The following is an 18,702-nucleotide window of genomic DNA, read 5'->3' as shown; positions in this document are numbered from 1 at the left end:
GCGACGAGCGACTCCACTGCGCCCTCGACCGCGTTCCCGGCTTCCCCTCTTTGCAGCTCCCCGACAGACTCCGAACCCCGACAGACCGACTCTCCTCCAGACCCGTCTTGACTGCTGCTGCCACACTTCGCCGCCGCCACACCTCTCCAACTCGCCCGAGCCCGAAACAGAAACTGACTGAATTCGCCCCGCGCTCGGCGCTTTATAGTACGGCAGGAGAATCCATATGCAAATTTCCGGATCAGGATGGGCTCGGGGGCGGAGCCACGCTCGCCCATTGGACGGAGGAAAAGTGGGCGTGAACCTCCCCCGATCCTCGAATTTGCACATATAGATTCTACTCCGACGCGCCTGGAGGCGGGGCCAAATCACCCCGCGCTTAATGATTGGACGGATCGGAAGTGGGCGTGTATCATTCCTGATCCGACCTTTCTTCGGAAAGGCCGCTTTTTGCACCCGCGGCTCAGCGCGCGTCCCGCACGAGGCCAGGACAGCCTGACGCTCGGTGCCCACAAGCGGTGCGGGAATGGCGGCAGAAGGAGGAGAGGTGAAGGTGGTGGAGGGTTTATTGTGGTGGTGGTGTGATGTTTGCGGGAGCGAGCCGTGACGGTAAAGGTCGTGGCTGTTGGCGTCGTTGTTGTGAAGCGGCATTGCGGTTGGTGGTTGTTGTGTGATGGCGGTTGAGACGTGGTTGGTTCAAAATAAAGATAGAACAGAAAAACGGCTATCTTAAAGGGTCGCAGCCCGAATGAATGACATGAATTCCCTCGAAACAACGGGTTTGGGGCTAACTACACATGTACTTGCAGAGATATCTCACCTACGGGACCTGAATGGTGGTTTGCGAATTTCCTCAACCACAACACTACCCCCTCCCCTTTTTACAGACTCGTCCCGAGTCGTCAAATTTTCGTGTGCCATCATGTGTAGTTCTCCCCTAGTACGTTTTACCTACGGATCCCTGAGTGCGACATTCATGGTATTCGTGTCCCCAAAATAAATAACCTGAGGGCTGAGTAACTAACTAAACAAACCCACTCACACGGACGACTTAAATAAAATTTCCGCGCTAAGACAGACATGCCGGGGGCGCAGTCATATGTACAGTACATCTTAACCTTAACTAACAAATTTTACACTAAACCATGGCCCAGGATCAATGGACTCTGCAAAAAGAAAGCAGTTAGCAGGGAGCCAGGCTGCTCGCATGCAGTCTCTGGCTCAAACAATGCAGGTGGCAGGGAACGTGGCCGGCTGCTCACACGCAGTCCAAGGCCTTCCCTTTTGAACTGAACGCAGTGAACCACAACGGTACATGGGCTGCACAAACGCAGTCTCCGTGCCAGCTCAAGTGGCACACGCAATGAACACAACGGATGGATGGATGGAGGAATGAATGGACGCAAACACGCTGCACGGGCCGCCACTGCAGGCCCGTGTTGTAGCTGCCAACAGGGCAGTTCTCGCAGCTTGCAAACTGTTGCCTTGATCCTGGCGCACATGGAAATGAACGGGGGGGGGGGGGGCAAAGCAAAATTGAACGGGGCTGGCGAACAGGGGCAGTGGGCATGGCATGGCAAAGGCAGCAGGCAAACAAAGCCTGCAGAACAGGGCCACTGCAGGCAAACACAGCCGGCAGACGAACTGGCCGGCACAGGCCTTGAAGCACAGCAGCTGCAGACGATCCAGCCGGCACAGGCCTTGCAGCAAAACAACAGCTGCCGATGAAGTGGGCCGGCCTTTGCCTTGCAGTGGAGGTTGGTGGAGGGAGTCCGGTGGTGCTGGCCACTCGGAAGGCGGGCTTGGACCGACCCTACGGTCTCCCTCCCAACCTATCGCCTTTGCCTGTCACTGTCCCTACCCACCCCCTTAATTTGTGAAACCCAATTTAGCCCCAACTTTTTTTTTTTTTTAATTCCTATTCCTCCCACTATAATTCGTCCCCTAACCCCCTTTATCGTCCTTGTTTGGCTAACCTATCCTGTCACCTAGCCTACTCCCAACCCCTACGTTCCCTTCCCGGAGGGGAATAATGGAGAGCTAGCGTACTGTCTCGAGGCCCAACGAAGCCTCAGAATGGCCTCCCCAGACTTCAGCGATCTATAACACAAAGTGGGTTCAGCGGCCCACAACGAGAGCGAGGGGATGGATGGTGCGGAGGGGTACATCTCCTAATCTACCCTAACCATTTAACTGTTAAACGACGCCAGGGCTTTCGACAAGCCCCTCTCGCTTAAACTATTGGTTCTAACAACCCAGATTCCCGTCGCCTGTGTTGGTGTCCTCTCAAATTTCAGGCCTTGCCCCCCCAATTTTCCTTTCCGTGCTCTCACACGGTCTCATGGCTGGGACGCGTGGCTCCCCTTGGCAGGCACAACCCTCTGCCGATTCCCCTACGATGGCACCCCCGGGCACTACACTGCCTCCGAGCCTACCAGCTCCCTAAACACCGGGGAGTACCCCCCATGGCACCTCCCCTGAAACGCACACGTGGCAGGCTGGCTTCCCGGGCCCCTTTCCGAGGGTCACCCGTGCCCACAACACTGCCCACGCGGCTAACGGTGCCCCGGGCCCCCGCACCAAGTGGGCGCACCCGTGCCCACTACGCTATCCCGGCCCCCCATGGGCCCTTGGCCTACTACGGCCGACTAGCCTGGTGCCCGGGGTACCCACTCAGCGATACTCACCTTTCGCAGCCACGCTCCCAGCCCGTCAACAGGACTCCTGCACCCCTCCAAATGGGTATTGAGCCTACTTTCCCACCAACAATAAAACGACCTCCATTTTGTAAATTTGACTAACCCCTTAACTCACTCTACACTGACAACGGGGTCGCTTGGGCGGGAGTCACTCCTCCCCCCAATCACTCATCGCACCATGCATTCCCCATTCGCTCCACTCACACAGACCCGCTGGCCTCACTCACTCAACAAGTCTCCACACAACTTCTCAACTCTTCAACACGCACACCGCTGAACTCTGCCATCCTTCTAACTACCTCCCCTAACTAACTCATGCTCCCACGTCATCCCTTAAACTACAGCATGTTCCTTTTAACACTACGTAGCTAAACTACGTCCCCTCTACACACTCAAAGTCTGTCACAGTCTCCAAAATAATCCCATACTCCATTTTCCCAACCTAAATCTGGCTACAATCCCTCTAAGTAATCCATTCCACGGGCCCCATGAGGACTTATCCCTGCCCCATGGAGCCGGTCTAACTAAGCTAACCCTTCCCCCTAACTAGTTTCATCCTGTGCCCAGGCCAAGGGGATCATCCACCCCTTGCCTGGGGAATCCTGTTCACCCGAAAGCGAGGCTTGCTGTTTTTTTTGTTTTTTTTCTTCGCGCAGCACCAGCGCGGTAACTCACAGCTCGCGCACTTTGCACCTGCCCGTGACGTCATGCAGCTGCACGTGTACCTCGTCCCTCCTTGGACGGTACCATCCGGCAGGGATACCCCTCCTGCCGGATTCCAACCCCACGTGCAGCCATGACGTCACCGTGCGCATAAAAAAAACACAAGCCCCACGTCTCGAGGGGTTCCCCACGCGAACACATGTGCTCTGCCCGTTGGAGCTTAACACACACGCCCGCGTGGAGAACCCATCCGGTCCAAATCCGAAATCCTGCCTAAGCTTTGTCCGTCCGCGGGATCGGCAAATCCACCGCGTGCGTTTCCGGACCGGGACTTCACTACCGCAAGCGAGCACGTGGCGGCCCCGTGCGTTGCACAGCACGGACCTCGCGCTCGCTGCTGGGTGAACCCGGCACGGTGCTCGAAACCTCTACAGCCGCTACTCGGCTTTTGTCCCTAACATGTCGCCGTCGTCGCCATTCGACCCACGCACACCTGCGTGTCACAACGCTCACACTCCACTCCATTACATTCACACCGGGAGACGCGGCTGCATGTTCACACATGCCGACCGTCATCTCCCTCACATACCGCTCTCTCACACACATGGTCTCCCTTGCACTCGGCCGTTCACTCTCGTGCCATTTCCCTCACACAAGCCACACCACTCACACACGTGGGGGCACTCGCCCGCGGTGTCTCATCCACACACGGCGTTCTGGGGAGCACTCCCTTCGGCACACTTACCACTACACCACTCACACGGGGGTGCACTCACACACGGGGGCGCACTCACACCTTGCACCACACACACAGGGACAGCCACACTGGGGATTCGTGTCCCCACAAGAGTCTCCGGGGCCTCTATACCCCCCAAGCTCGGCGTGCACCCGTCCACAGCACTCCTCCCCTCGACCTCGCAAAGCACGACCGAACCCACCTGGTCGTGATCCGCCTCAAGGGGGCATACTCCCTCCCCTCGTTCCTGGAGGAGGCCATCCAGCTGCTCGCACTGGGTCTCCACCCAGTCCGCCAGCTCACCCCCATTGTCCTCCACGAACTCTGTGTGTGTGTGTTCGTCTCTAACCCCGTCTTCATCGTGCAGTCTTCCCTCGATCGTTCCCATCTCCCGTGTCTCTGTACATTTATAAGTTTCTGTTGTCCCCTCGTGTCTATTAGTCTCTGCTTCTTTCTGGCGTCTTTCCCTTATCTTTATGTAGGTCAACCTTGCTTTCTCCTTAAGTCGCTCCCGTCCTTCCCTCTGTTTTACTCCTTGCTCTTTCACGATCTCCGCGTACCTCATCCTTGCTTTCCGTCTTAATTGTTCTTTTCTCTCCCTCGCAATTCCTTTCACCTCATCTCTTATCTCCCTCGTGCACGTCTCCGTCACCCCAATGAGTTTTTCCCTCTCGGTCACCGTCACGCTTCTCGCCCAACACGTCCCCCGAATTATTTTTTCCTTTCCCGCCTCCACCGCGGGCCCGACAGCCGTTGCACTCCCTCCCAGCTCGTTCGCTCCCACACGTGGAGTCGTCATTTTAAGCTCCCTGGTCACTGCCTCCATGCCCGCCTGCAGGCTTCGGCCCATGTTCTGCGTCTCACCCCGCAGTTCTTTCATTTCTTCCTTCAAATTCGCCTTCATTTCGTTTGTGTTTGTATCCATCTTCGTTTTCACTTCGTTCATTTGCTTGTTCATGCCTTTTATTTCGTTTTTCATTTCATTTGTGTTTGTATCCATCCTCGCTGTCATTGCTGCCAGCATGGCGCATAACTGGGCCATGTCGGGTGCGCTTGGGTGAGCCGATTCGGCAAGGATCGGGGGGTTTTGGCGGAGAGGGGGAGGGGAGGTGTCAGACACCGCGGCCGCCGCCGCACCTATTTCGGGCTCTGGGTTCAGTTGGGCGAGTTCGTGTTCCTGCATAACCAACATTTCCTGCACGGGGATTTCATCCTGGACCATGGATCCTACACATTCTAAATCCATTTCTAATACCCCTGGCTCCCGCTCGCCTTGAGACGCCATCTTATTTCTCGTAAAGGGTTAATTTGAATCGCTCGTAATTTGGAGGGAATCGGGGGTCGCTCCTCTCACCCCTGGACCGATTCCCGTGAATTTAGCTGGACACAGGAGAGCCCGTTTTCCCGCTCTCCGACACCAGTGCCGCCAGGAGGGGGATGGGTTTGTGTCCCACGACCTGACACCAGTGTTGCGAATTCGCGCCCGCCGGCGTGCGAGCGGCCATGTAACTCGAATCGCGGCACGTCGCCCACCGGACGGACAATTCCGTCGTGACCCTCTCGGACTAACGCCTTGAACGAGTCACGGGTGGGCCTTTCGGCCTCACCACGATCGTGCCAATCGGCCCCCCGCGTGGGATAGGGTTGTTCGCCAAATTCGACCTACCGAAGTACCCACACGGAGGGTAGACCGGGCGATCGCACCTCGCCGCAGGTCGACTTCGGACACGGGCCACTTTAAGCGACCCGTTCCGTACTATCGGGATAACCGAGCGGTGTTATCGTCAACCTCGACGGTTCCGATTAATTGTCGGGCGTATTTAGCCCACTACCAACCCTTTACGTGAAGTAAGATGGAGATTCAATTAAAGAAAAGACGAAGCGAAACGGGAAAAACAGTTCAACATAATTCACATTTATTCCGCGGCACACGGATAGCACACATATACAATTACAACAATTATGCACCAAAAGCAAATGCAAAAGAAACACAACAATTATGCACCAAAAGCAATTGCAACAAAAGAAACACAATGCAGATCTACTACCGACTACGCGAGCACACGGCAACACTTACACAGTTTTACTTTACAGACGGCGCCGACAACACATATACTCCAAAGCAAAAGAAAAAGGGCCACCCTCAACGACAAGGGGGCAGACGGGCCTGGGGCCGAGACCGCGTGGAGCCTACCCGTCTTGTGATGAGCCGCAAAATGGCGGCGGTGCCCCGACTCCGCGCTCCTCCGCGGGTTTCGTTGGCACTGCTTGGAATGGGGTGGGAACGGGGCCCCCTTTTCGCACTATCTCAGCGCGGGGGGAAACAGGGGGGGTTGTTGATGCTCTGGGGAAAGAGGATAGCTGGCTTGCTTGGGTCCCGCGACGAGCGACTCCACTGCGCCCTCGACCGCGTTCCCGGCTTCCCCTCTCTGCAGCTCCCCGACAGACTCCGAACCCCGACAGACCGACTCTCCTCCAGACCCGTCTTGACTGCTGCTGCCACACTTCGCCGCCACCACACCTCTCCAACTCGCCCGAGCCCGAAACAGAAACTGACTGAATTCGCCCCGCGCTCGGCGCTTTATAGTATGGCAGGAGAATCCATATGCGTTGTTGTTGTTGTGAAGCGGCGTTGCAGTTGGTGGTTGTTGTGTGATGGCGGTTGAGACGTGGTTGGTTCAAAATAAAGATAGAACAGAAAAACGGCTATCTTAAAGGGTCGCAGCCCGAATGAATGACATTTATTCCCTCTAAACAATGGGTTTGGGGCTAACTACACATGTACTTACAGAGATATCTCACCTTCGGGACCTGAATGGTGGTTTGCAAATTTCCTCAACCACAACAATATATATATATATATATATATATATATATATATATATATATATATATATATATATATATATATACATATATATATAAATATAAATATATATATATATATATATATATATAAATATATATATATATAAATATATATATATATATAAATATATATATATATATATATATATATATATATATATATATATATATATACATACATATATATAGACACACACATACAGAAATATATATTGTTACGGCTGTGGAAATTCCCAAACCACCATTCAGGTCCCGCAGGTGAGGTGTGGGCTAACTACACATGGACTTAGAGATATCTCACCTGAGGACCCTTTATGGTGTAATGCGAATTTCCACAACCGTAACAGTATGTACAGTATATATCATCTCCACCTCTGAGAGGATATGACCTAGGACGCTAAAACTTTCAGAGTCCTCTTCCCCTCCACCGCCCTTCCCTCCACCACCCTCCCCATCCCCTCCACAATCCCCCATCACCCATCATCCCCGTGATACCCACCATCATCCCACACCCCCTTCCACCATTCCCCCACAATCCCACATCAACCATCACCCCCACAATACCCACCACCAAACCACATCAACCATCACCCACATAATACCACCACCACCACACACCCGCCATCCGCCGTAGCACCACTCCCCGTTTCACTGGGGCAGGACATCAACACATCATGGACCCGACGGTGGGACACGACATGGACACAAATGCCCTCTGAGGAACTTATGAAATGGGACAATCGCATCACACACAAGATTTCTGGTCAGCTTGTGACAGGACAAAGCATTTGTCACCTATTTTGTTCGCAGTGTGCCTGTGCGGTTTTAGCTGTCAGTCAATGATGGATATTTCCGCTTGAGTCATAGAACTGATTTATTAAGTACATGTGTAGTTAGCCCCAAACCCGTTGTTTAGAGGGAATAAATGTGATTCATTCGGGCTGCGGCGCTTTGAGATAGGCGTTTTTCTGTTCTGTCTTTATCTTGAACCAACCACGTCTCAACCAACATCACACAACAACCACCAACCACAACGCCGCTTCACAACAACAACAACCACACCTGCCTCTCAACAACCATGCCATCCTCACCACTCCGCCAGCAACCGTCAACATCTCCACGAACACAAAAGGGGAACAACAACAACTCCCACCCCGATTTCTCTGGTAAACAAGAATGACGGTTAAGGCTCAACTCCAACCCCGATTTCTCTCGTGGAATGTCCCCCCCCCCCCCCCCCGCGTGCCGCAACGCAACGGTAACCTGCAACAGTCTCGTGGGACTCTTTCGGTCTGCCAAGTCCCACGCCATAAAGGCCCACGGGCCCCGTCTGCCCCCTTGTCTTTGAGGGTGGCCTTTTATTTTGTTTTTGTATCGATCTTGTGACACCGTGTCTTGTAAAGTAAAACTGTATAAGTGTTGCCGTGTGTTCGCATATTCGGTCGTAGCTCTGCATTGTTGTTTTTGTTTTAAATTGATATATGTGTGCTCTTCGTGTGTCGTGTAAATAAAGTGCATTATGTTGAATTGTTCCCCGTTTTGCTGCGTCCTTTCCTTCATTTGAATCTCCATCTTGCTTCACGTAAAGGGTTTGTAGTGGGCTTAATACGCCCGATAATTAATCGGAACCGTCGAGGCCGACGATAACACCGCTCGGTTATCCCGATAGCACGGAACGGACCACTTAAGCAGCCCGTGTCCGGAGTCGACCTGCGGCGAGGTGCGATCGCCCGGTCTACCATCCGCGTGGGTACTTAGGTAGGTCGAGTTTGGCGAACAACCCTATCCCATGCGGGTGGCCGATTGGCACGATCGTGGTGAGGCCGAAAGGCCCACCCGTGACTAGCTCCCGGCGTTAGTCGGAGAGGGTCACGACAGAATTTTCCGTCCGGTGGGCGACGTGCCGCGATTCGAGTCACTTGGCCGATCGTACACCGGCGGGCGCGAATTCGCGACACTGGTGTCAGAGAGCGGGAAACAAACTCTCCAGTCTCCAGCTAAATTCACGGGGAATCGGTCCAGGGGTGAGAGGAGCGACCCCCGATTCCCTCCAAATTACGAGCGAGCTAAGTTAACCCGTTACGAGAAATAAGATGGCGTCTCAAGGCAAGCGGGAGCCGGGGGTATTAGAAATGGATTTAGAATGTGTAGAATCCATGGCCCAGGATGAGATCCCCGTGCAGGAAATGCTTGTTGTGCAGGACGAACTCCTCCAACTAAACGCAGAACCCGAAATGGGCGCGGCAGCGGCAGAGGCCGCGGTGTATGACACCTCCCCTTCCCCTCTCCACCAAAACCTCCCGATCCGTGCCGAATCGGCTCAGCTGAGTGCGCCCGACATGGCCCAGCTCTGCGCCATGCTGGCAGGAATCAGTGGGGACATGCAAGAAATGAAAACGAATGCGCAGCAAATGAAAAACGAAATAAAAGGCATGAACGAAAAGATGGATACAAACACAAACGAAATGAAAACGAATATGGAAACAAACGCACTCAAAATGAAGGAAGAAATGAAAGAACTGCGGGGTGCGACGCCGAACATGGGCCGAAGCCTGCAGGCGGGCATGAAGGCAATCGTAGTGGAGCTCAAAATGGCGACGCCACGTGTGGGAGCGAACGAGCTGGGAGGGGGTGCAACAGCTGTCAGGCCCGCAGTGGAAGGCGGGTGAGGACAAAGTAATTCGGGGGACGTGTTGGGCGAGAAGTGTCAAAGTGACGGAAACTGTGACTGTGACGCAAGGGGAAAAACTAATCGGGGTAACGGAGACCGAAACGTGAGACGAGACACGAGGTGACGACGGAAAGAATAAAATGTATAGAGACACGGGAGATAGAGGATGAATTGGACGGGGTTAGAGACGCACACACACACACACACACGTCGTTCGTGGAGGGCGATGAGGGGGAGCTCGCAGAACGTGTAGGGACCCGGTGCGAGCAGTTGGATAGCCTCCTCCAGGAATGAGGGGAGGGAGTATGCCCCCTTGAAGTGAGTCACGACCAGGTGGGTTCGGTCGTGCTTTGCAAGGTCGAGGGGAGGAGTGCTGTGGACAGGTGCACGCCGGGCTTGGGGGGTGTAGAGGCCCCGGAAACCCTTGACGTGGCACAAATCCCCAGTATGGTTGTCCCTGTGGGTGTGGTGCAAGGTGTGAGTGCGCCCCCGTGTTTGGAAGCGATCCTGTGTGTGAGTGGTGTGGTGGCAAGTGTGCCGAGATGCGTGCTTCCCAGCGCGCCGTGTGTGAGTGAAACACCGCGGGTGAGTGCCCCCGCGTGTGTGAGTGAGGCACGATGTGTGAGTAAGGCACGGAGTGCGAGTGAGCGGCCGAGTGCAAGGAAGACCGTGTGTGTAAGGTTGCTGTGTGTAAGAGAGCGGTATGAAAGGGAGAAGACGGTGGGCATATGCGAACATGCAGCCCCGTCTCCCGGGGTGAGTGTAATGGAGTGGAGAGTGAGTGTCGTGACACGCAGGTGTGCGTGGGTGGAATGGCGACGACAACGGCGACAGAGGGACAAAAGCCGAGTGGCGGCTGTAGTTGGATTGGAAACCGAGCCGGGTTCACGCAGCAGCGAGCGCGAGGTTCGGGCCGTGAAACGCACGAGGCCGCCATGTGCTCGCTTGCAGGAGTGAAGCCCGGTCCGGAAACGAGCACGGTGAATGTTGCCGATCCCGCGACGGACAAAGTTTAGGCAGGTAAACGGATTTGGACCGGACGCGTTCTCCACGCGAACGGGTGTGTTAAGCTCCAACGGGCAGAGCACATGTGTTCGCGTGGGGAACCCCTCGAGACGTGAGGCTTGTGTTTTTTTTTATGCGCCGGGTGACGTCATGGCTGCGTGTGTGGTTGGAATCCGGCAGGAGGGTGAATCCCTGCCGGATGGTACCGTCCAAGAGGGACGAGGGACGCGAACAGCTGCCATGACGTCATGCCAAAGGTGCGTGGCTGTGAATTGCAGCGCTGGTGCGCAGGTTGCGAGTTGCCGCGCTGGTGCTGCGCATGTGGAAAAAAAAACGCAAGCCTCGCTTTCGGGTGAACAGGATTCCCTGGGCAAGGGGTGGAAGACCCCTTGGCCTGGGCACAGGATGGCACGAGTTAGGGGGAAGGGTTAGCTTAGTGAGACCGGCTCCATGGGGCAGGGGTAAGTCCTCATGGGGCCCGTGGAATGGATTAGTTAGAGGGGTTTTAGTGAGATTTAGGTTGGGAAAGTGATTTTTGATGATTTGGGGACAGTGACTGACTTTGGATGTTTAGTGGGGACGTAGCTTAGCTACGTAGTGTTAAAAGGATGTGCTACTCGTGTAAGGGACGACGTGGGAGCACGAGCTAGTTAGGGGATTTCGTGAGCAGGAATGGCAGGATTCAGCGATGTGTGTGTTGAAAGGTTGTGAAGTGGAAGCATATGCTTGGTGAGTGAGTGAGGCCAGCGGGTCTGTGTGAATGGAGCGAATGTGGAATGCATGGTGCGATGAGTGATTGGGGGGAGGAGTGATTCCCGCCCAAGGGACCCCAGGGTCAGTGTAAAGTGAGTTAGCTGGGTTAGTTAAATTGACAAAATGGAAGTCGTTTTGCTGTTGGTGGGAGAGTAGGCTCGAAACCCGTTTGGAGGGGTGCAGGAGCCCTGTTGACGGGCTGGGAGCGTGGCTGCGAAAAGTGAGTATCGCTGAGTGGGTACCCCGGGCACCAGGCTAGTCGGCCGTAGTAGGCCAAGGGCCCATGGGGGGCCGGGATAGCGTAGTGGGCACGGGTGCGCCCGCATGGTGCTGGGGCCCGGGGCGCCATTAGCCGAGTGGGCAGTGTTGTGGGCACGGGTGACCTTCGGAAAGGGGCCCGGGAAGCCAGCCTGCCACGTGAGCGTTTCAGGGAAGTCGCCATGGAGGGCACTCCCCGGTGTTTAGGGAGGTGGTAGGCTCGGAGGCAGTGTAGTGCCTGGGGGTGCCATAGCTGGAGATTCAGCAGAGGGTCTTGCCTGCCAAGGGAGCCACGCGTCCCAGCCATGAGACCGTGTGAGGGCACGGAGAGAAAATTGGGGGGGGGGGCGAGGCCCGAAATTGTGAGGACACCAACACAGGCGACGGGAATCTGGGTTGTTAGAACCAATAGTTTAAGCGAGAGGCGCTTGTTGAAAGCCCTGGGGTAGTTTAAAGATGAATGGTTAGAGTAGATTAGGAAGTGTACCCCTCCGCACCATCCATCCCCTCGCTTCCGTTGTGGGCCGCTGGACCCACTTTGTGTTATAGATCGCTGAAGTCTGGGGAGGCCATCCTGAGGCTTCGTTGGGCCTCGACACAGGACGCTAGCATTCCCTCATTCCCCTCCAGGAAGGGAACGTAGGGGTTGGGAGTAGGCGAGGTGACGAGATAGGTTAGCCGGACAAGGACGATAAAGGGGCTTCGGGGACGATTTATCGTGAGGAATAAAAAGCAAATAAAACCAAAAAAATTAATTGGGGCTAAATTGGGTTTGACAAATTAAGGGGGTGGGTATGGACAGTGACAGGCAAAGGTGATAGGTTGGGAGGGAGACCGTAGGGTAGGTCCGAGCCCGCCTTCCGAGTGGCCAGCACCATCGCACTCCATCCACCAGCCTCCACTGAACGGCGAGAGGCTGGCCAACTTCGTCTGCAGCTGTTTTGCTGCAAGGCCTGTGCCGGCCAGTTCGTCTGCCGGCTGTGTTTGCCTGCAGCGGCCCTGTTCTGCCGGCTTTGTATGCCTGTCCACCTTTGCCATGCCATGCCCACTGCCCACATCATCAGTTTGCCCCCATTCAATTTTGCTTTGCCCCCCTTGTTCATTGACATGTGCGCCAGGATCAGAAAGCAACAGTTTGCAAGCTGCAAGAACTGTCCTGTTGGCAGCTGCAACACGGGCCTGCAGTGGCGGCCCGTGCACCGGTTTTCTTTTGACTTTTTCTGCCTGCAGAGTCCATTGATCCTGGGCCATGGTTTAGTGTAAAATTTGTAAGTTAAGATGTACTGTAAATATGAGTGCGCCCCCGGCATGTCTGTCTAGCGCCGGCAATTTTATTTAAGTCGTCCGTGTGAGTGGGTTTGTTTAGTTAGTTACTCAGCCCTCAGGTTATTTATTTTGGGGACACAAATACCATGAATGTTGCACTCAGGGATCCGAAGGTAAAACGTACTAGGGGAGAACTACACATGATGGCACACGAAAATTTGACGACTCGGGACGAGTCTGTAAAAAGGGGAGGGGGTAGTGTTGCGGTTGAGGAAATTCGCAAACCACCATTCGGGGTCCCGTAGGTGAGGTATCTCTTAAGTACATGTGTAGTTAGCCCCAAACCCGTTGTTTAGAGGGAATAAATGTGATTCATTCGGGCTGTGACGCTTTGAGATAGGCGTTTTTCTGTTCTATCTTTATTTTGAACCAACCACGTCTCAACCACCATCACACAACAACCACCAACCACAACGCCGCTTCACAACAAAACAACCACACCTGCCTCTCAACAACCACGCCATCCTCACCACTCCGCCAGCAACCGTCAACATCTCCACGAACACAAAAGGGGAACAACAACAACTCCCACCCCGATTTCTCTGGTAAACAAGAATGACGGTTGACGCTCAACTCCCACCCCGATTTCTCTAGTGGAACGTTCCCCCCCCCCCCCAGCGTTCCGCGAAGGGAGGGGCGGGGTGCCGGGGAAATAAAAGGGCGCACGGAGGCGCCGCTTACGAAGAGAGTGACACCAGAGGAGGTCAGGTCAGGGCGGTCAGTGAGAGTGTCAGTATCAGTCGGCGGTTCATGGTCTTCTCCCGTCTGGGTCTTGGAGAAGCGGTCCGTAGAGCGAACCGCTCGTTGGAGCTTGCAGTCGGTGGGGAGTCTGGACGTCGCGGAGGGACGCGGACTGGAGGTGCCGCTCTGCCAGCTGTGATGCGCGGACCTGCGCGTTCGTACAAGGAGCGCCGGAGAGAGCTCGCCCACCATCGCACCGCGAGGGTGCAGGTAACCTGCAACGGTCTCGTGGGACTCTTTCGGTCTGCCAAGTCCCACGCCATAAAGGCCCACGGGCCCCGTCTTCCCCCTTGTCTTTGAGGGTGGCCTTTTTTGTTTTTGTATCGATCTTGTGACGCCGTGTCTTGTAAAGTAAAACTGTATAAGTGTTGCCGTGTGTTCGCGTATTCGGTCATAGCTTTGCATTGTTGTTTTTGTTTTAAATTGATATATGTGTGCTCTTCGTGTGTCGTGTAAATAAAGTGCATTATGTTGAATTGTTCCCCGTTTCGCTGCGTCCTTTCCTTCGGTTGAATCTCCATCTTGCTTCACGTAAAGGGTTTGTAGTGGGCTTAATACGCCCGATAATTAATTAATGGGAACCGTCGAGGCCGACGATAACACCGCTCGGTTATCCCGATAGCACGGAACGGACCGCTTAAGCGGCCCGTGTCCGGAGTCGACCTGCGGCGAGGTGCGATCGCCCGGTCTACCATCCGCGTGGGTGCTTAGGTCGGTCGAGTTTGGCGAACAACCCTATCGCACGCGGGTGGCCAATTGGCACGATCGTGGTGAGGCCGAAAGGCCCACCCGTGACTAGCTCCCGGCGTTAGTCCGAGAGGGTCACGACAGAATTGTCCGTCCGGTGGGCGACGTGCCGCGATTGGAGTCACGTGGCCGATCGCACGCCGGCGGGCGTGAATTCGCAACAATATATAAATATATATATATATATATACACATGCAGAAATAGACATATATACATATATATATATATATATATATATATATATATATACATATACATATACATATACATATACATATATATATATATATATATACACACACACACACACACACACACACACACACACACACACATATACATATATATACACACATCGACATATACATATATACATTTTATAAATATACTAGCAGGGATACCCGTGCTCCGCACAGGAATCCCGTGGATGACGGCAGCTCTGAAGGAGTATATGTCACAGTTAATTCTAAAATTGTAGAGGCTGACACACACACACACACACACACACACACACACACACACACACACACACACACACACACACACACACACACTTTTAATAGTGTGGATACAATATTCACAACATAGAAATCAAACCCGATCGTCGTTATACACCACACAGCGTTTAATATTCGCAACATAGAAATCAAACCCGATCGTGTTTATACACCGCACAGCGTTTAATATTCGCAACATAGAAATCAAACCCGATCATGTTTATACACTGCACAGCGTTTAATAATCGCAACAGAGAAATCAAACCCGATCGTGTTTATACACCGCAAAGCGATTAATATTCGCAACATAGAAATTAAACCCAATCGTATTTATACACCGCACAGCATTTACTAGCGAACGTAGTAAGCTTCATACTCAACGCGTGCACATGAGAGAATAGTAAACAACAACAACAACAACACAATACCCTTGTAATTTGGAATCCGTGTTGTCAGCTACGACCCTTTTGCTTCCGGTTTTTGGCATGGGGAATGATGCGTCCCTGGAGATAAAGGCATCGTCGGAGACATGAAAGACCCAAATATCAGACATGGTGTATATTTCCTCTACTGATTTTAATAAAGATAACTCCCGCATCATCAAAAAATAATTTTTAATCGTGATTTACATTATTTGATCGCTGATCCCGAATCCAGGCCAAAGTGACATAAAAACGTTATACAGTAACAATAAAAATGATTTTTATAACCATGGTTATAACAATAATGAACAAAGAAAATGTTAATAAAATATGACTTACGGATGATAATTATATCATTATACGGTATAATATACATACGGTCATTTTTGCAAGTGTGTCGAATGCACAAGTCATAATTCGGAAACCGGGAAGTCGGAAGTCATTGTCTTCAATTGACTGTAGTATTAATTTCTCATTCTCGAGCAAATTCCGTTGGTCCCATGTCAATCGGCTGAACCTGAAAAATTAACGTTACGAAATCAGGTGATGACGTCATAATTCGGAAACCGGAAGTACAATTCTTTTACATCGGGACACTCTCAGGTACATGTTCTGTCAGTGTGTGAAGTTTGGTGAGGATCAGTCCAGTACTTTTCGCGTGGATCGGTCACAGAGAAACACACACACAGACAGACACACTTTCAACTTTATATATATAGATATATCCAAATATACACACACATATAAAGTTATATACACATTCATGTATACATATATATATATATATATATATATATATATATATATATATATATATATATATATATATATATACATACTGTACATTCAGTGCCTATAGAAAGTCTTCATCTTCTTTCAAAATTTTCACCTTTTGTTGCCTTGAAGCCTGCAATTAAATTGCATTAAATCAGATTATTTCAACCTTTATTTCCACATCATTACCCACAACTTCCAAATGAAAAACAAATTCTTCAAATTTCAGAAAATTTCTTAAAAATACAAAAACAAGAATATCTTGGTTGGGTGAGTTTCCACCCCCCTTCATCGTTGCAATTGTAAATTAGCTCATGTGTCACCAATCACCCTCAAAATCACACACCAAGTTAATTGGCTTCCACCTGCATTAAATTGTCATGATTGTGATGATTTCGGAATAAAATCAGTTGTTCCTGTAGGTTTCCTCTGCTGGGTCTTCAATTTCACAGCAGACTCAACCATGAGTGCCAAGGAGCTTTCAAAAGACCTCTGGGATAAAGCTGTGGAAAGGCCGAGATCAGGGGATAGTTATAAAAATACTTCAAAGGTCTTGAACATATCGTGGAGCACAGTCAAGCCATCATTAAGAAGTGGAAAGCATGTGGTACCACCAAGCCCCTGCTGAGATCAGGACATCCCTCCAAACTGGTTGACTAAGAAAGGAGACTGATCAGAGAGGCCACCCAAGAGGCCAATGGCAACTTTGAAAGAACTTCAGACCTTTATGGCAAAGACTGGTCACTGTGTGCATGTGACAACTATATCCCAAGCACTTCACAAGTCTGGCCTGTATGGTAAGGTGGCAAAAAGGGAGCCATTACTCAAAAAAGCCCACATTGAGTCCCATTTGAGGTGTGCAAAAAAAACAACACTCCGGAGATTCTGAAGCCATGTGGCAAAAAGTTTTGTGATCCGACGAAGCCAAGATGGAACTTTTTGGCCTAAATGCGAAACATTATGTTCGACACAAATCCAACACAGCACATCACTCAAAGAACACCATCCCTACTGTGAAGCATGATCCTGGCAGCATCATGTTATGAGGATGTTTCTCATCAGCAATGACTGGGGCACTTCTCAGGATAGAAGAGAAAATGGATGGAGCAAAATACAGAAAAATCCGAGAGGAAAACCAGCTGTCCTCTGCAAGAAAGCTCGATTTGGGATGGAAGTCCACATTTCAGGATGACAACGACCCAACACACACAAGTAAAGCTACTCTGGAGTGGCAAAGGAACAAAAATATTAATGTCACTTAATGACACAGTCAGAGCCCCGACCTAAATCCAAACGAAAACCTGTGGCATGACTTGAACATTGCTCCCCATCAACGCTCCCCATGCAACTTGACTGAGCTTGAACAGTTTTGTGCAGAAGAATGAGCAAATATCGTCCAATCGACATGTGCAGAGTTGGTAGAGACCTGTCCCAACAGACTCACAGCTGTAATTGCTGTCAAAGGTGATTCCACCAATTATTAACTCAGGGGGGTGGACACTTTATTCAACCAAGATATTCCAATTTTGTACTTTTAATAAATTTTCTGAAATTTGTCAAATTTGTTTTTCACTTGTGTTTGTGGGTTATGATGTGTAAATAAATGTGGAAAAAGTCTGATTTAATGCAATTTAATTCCAGGCTATAAGGCAACAAAAAGTGAAAAATTTCAAAGGGGGTGTCGACTTTGTGTCGGCATTGTATTCATTTTAATTTTTTTTATTCCACTTATTGTGGTGACATAATTTCATGCTTTCAACTGGCTCTGATCAACAGTGCATCGCCACTGCTACCAACTATGTGGGCACCACTGATGCAATGCCCCTATGACCAGTTCACTGGTACTCGTTTCACTGACTTCGGAAGAATGACAAGCTGAGTCAACCTCACCTGGTGTTAATTCAGCGACAGATGGGGCTTGAACTCAGGACCCTAAGATACCAAGCCCACCACCTAATCACTAAGCCAACACCAAGCTTCAGGCATTGTATATCGTTTGCATATACTGTACATGCTGTATATTTCAAGAGACCCCCCCTGAATTGAGGTCCTTATGATGATTAAATGAGGGGTTGAGAAATAGTCGATATTCAGGGATCATCGTTGATCTTTGGGTGAGCCAATGTGGAGCCTGCAATGGAATATGTGGAGTATGTGCTCACCCTGTGGTAGCCAGTGAGCTAGATGAGCTAGAACGTCCATTTTTAGAACGAACTCTATCAGACACCTCCCCATCAATAACACGTGATTCATGCACAGACCCACAATACATCGGTGAATAAAGTGGCATACTGCTAAAATAATTCAATTTCTTGCCAATTAAGAAATGCTTAGTTATCGAGATACAAATGTGAAAACGATGGTTAAGAGGCTCGCAGCTGTTACTGGAGCATACACCCACAAATGTCACAAAAAGAGGTTCCAGATATAAGCACAGTGTGGATACATAATGCAGCACCAGGGCCAAAGTGAAATACCATTTTCAACTCAAAACAGTACATGTCCTAATTTATATTTCATTAATTATAGAGTTTAAAGCAG

At 51.2% G+C, this 18,702-nt stretch overlaps 1 protein-coding gene across 2 annotated transcripts in view; it reads right to left on the bottom strand.

Annotated features, from left to right (window-relative positions):
* Nucleotides 1-18,702, bottom strand: part of LOC147035430 (disks large-associated protein 1-like) — a 148,189-nt gene that overhangs the window by 69,494 nt on the left and 59,993 nt on the right. The window lies entirely within an intron of this gene.

The sequence above is a fragment of the Eptatretus burgeri genome, chromosome 1 (assembly GCF_056783735.1).
Source record: "Eptatretus burgeri isolate ZD-2024b chromosome 1, Ebu_testis_v1, whole genome shotgun sequence".
NCBI lineage: Eukaryota > Metazoa > Chordata > Myxini > Myxiniformes > Myxinidae > Eptatretus > Eptatretus burgeri.
This window is presented reverse-complemented; position numbering and strand designations above follow the sequence as displayed.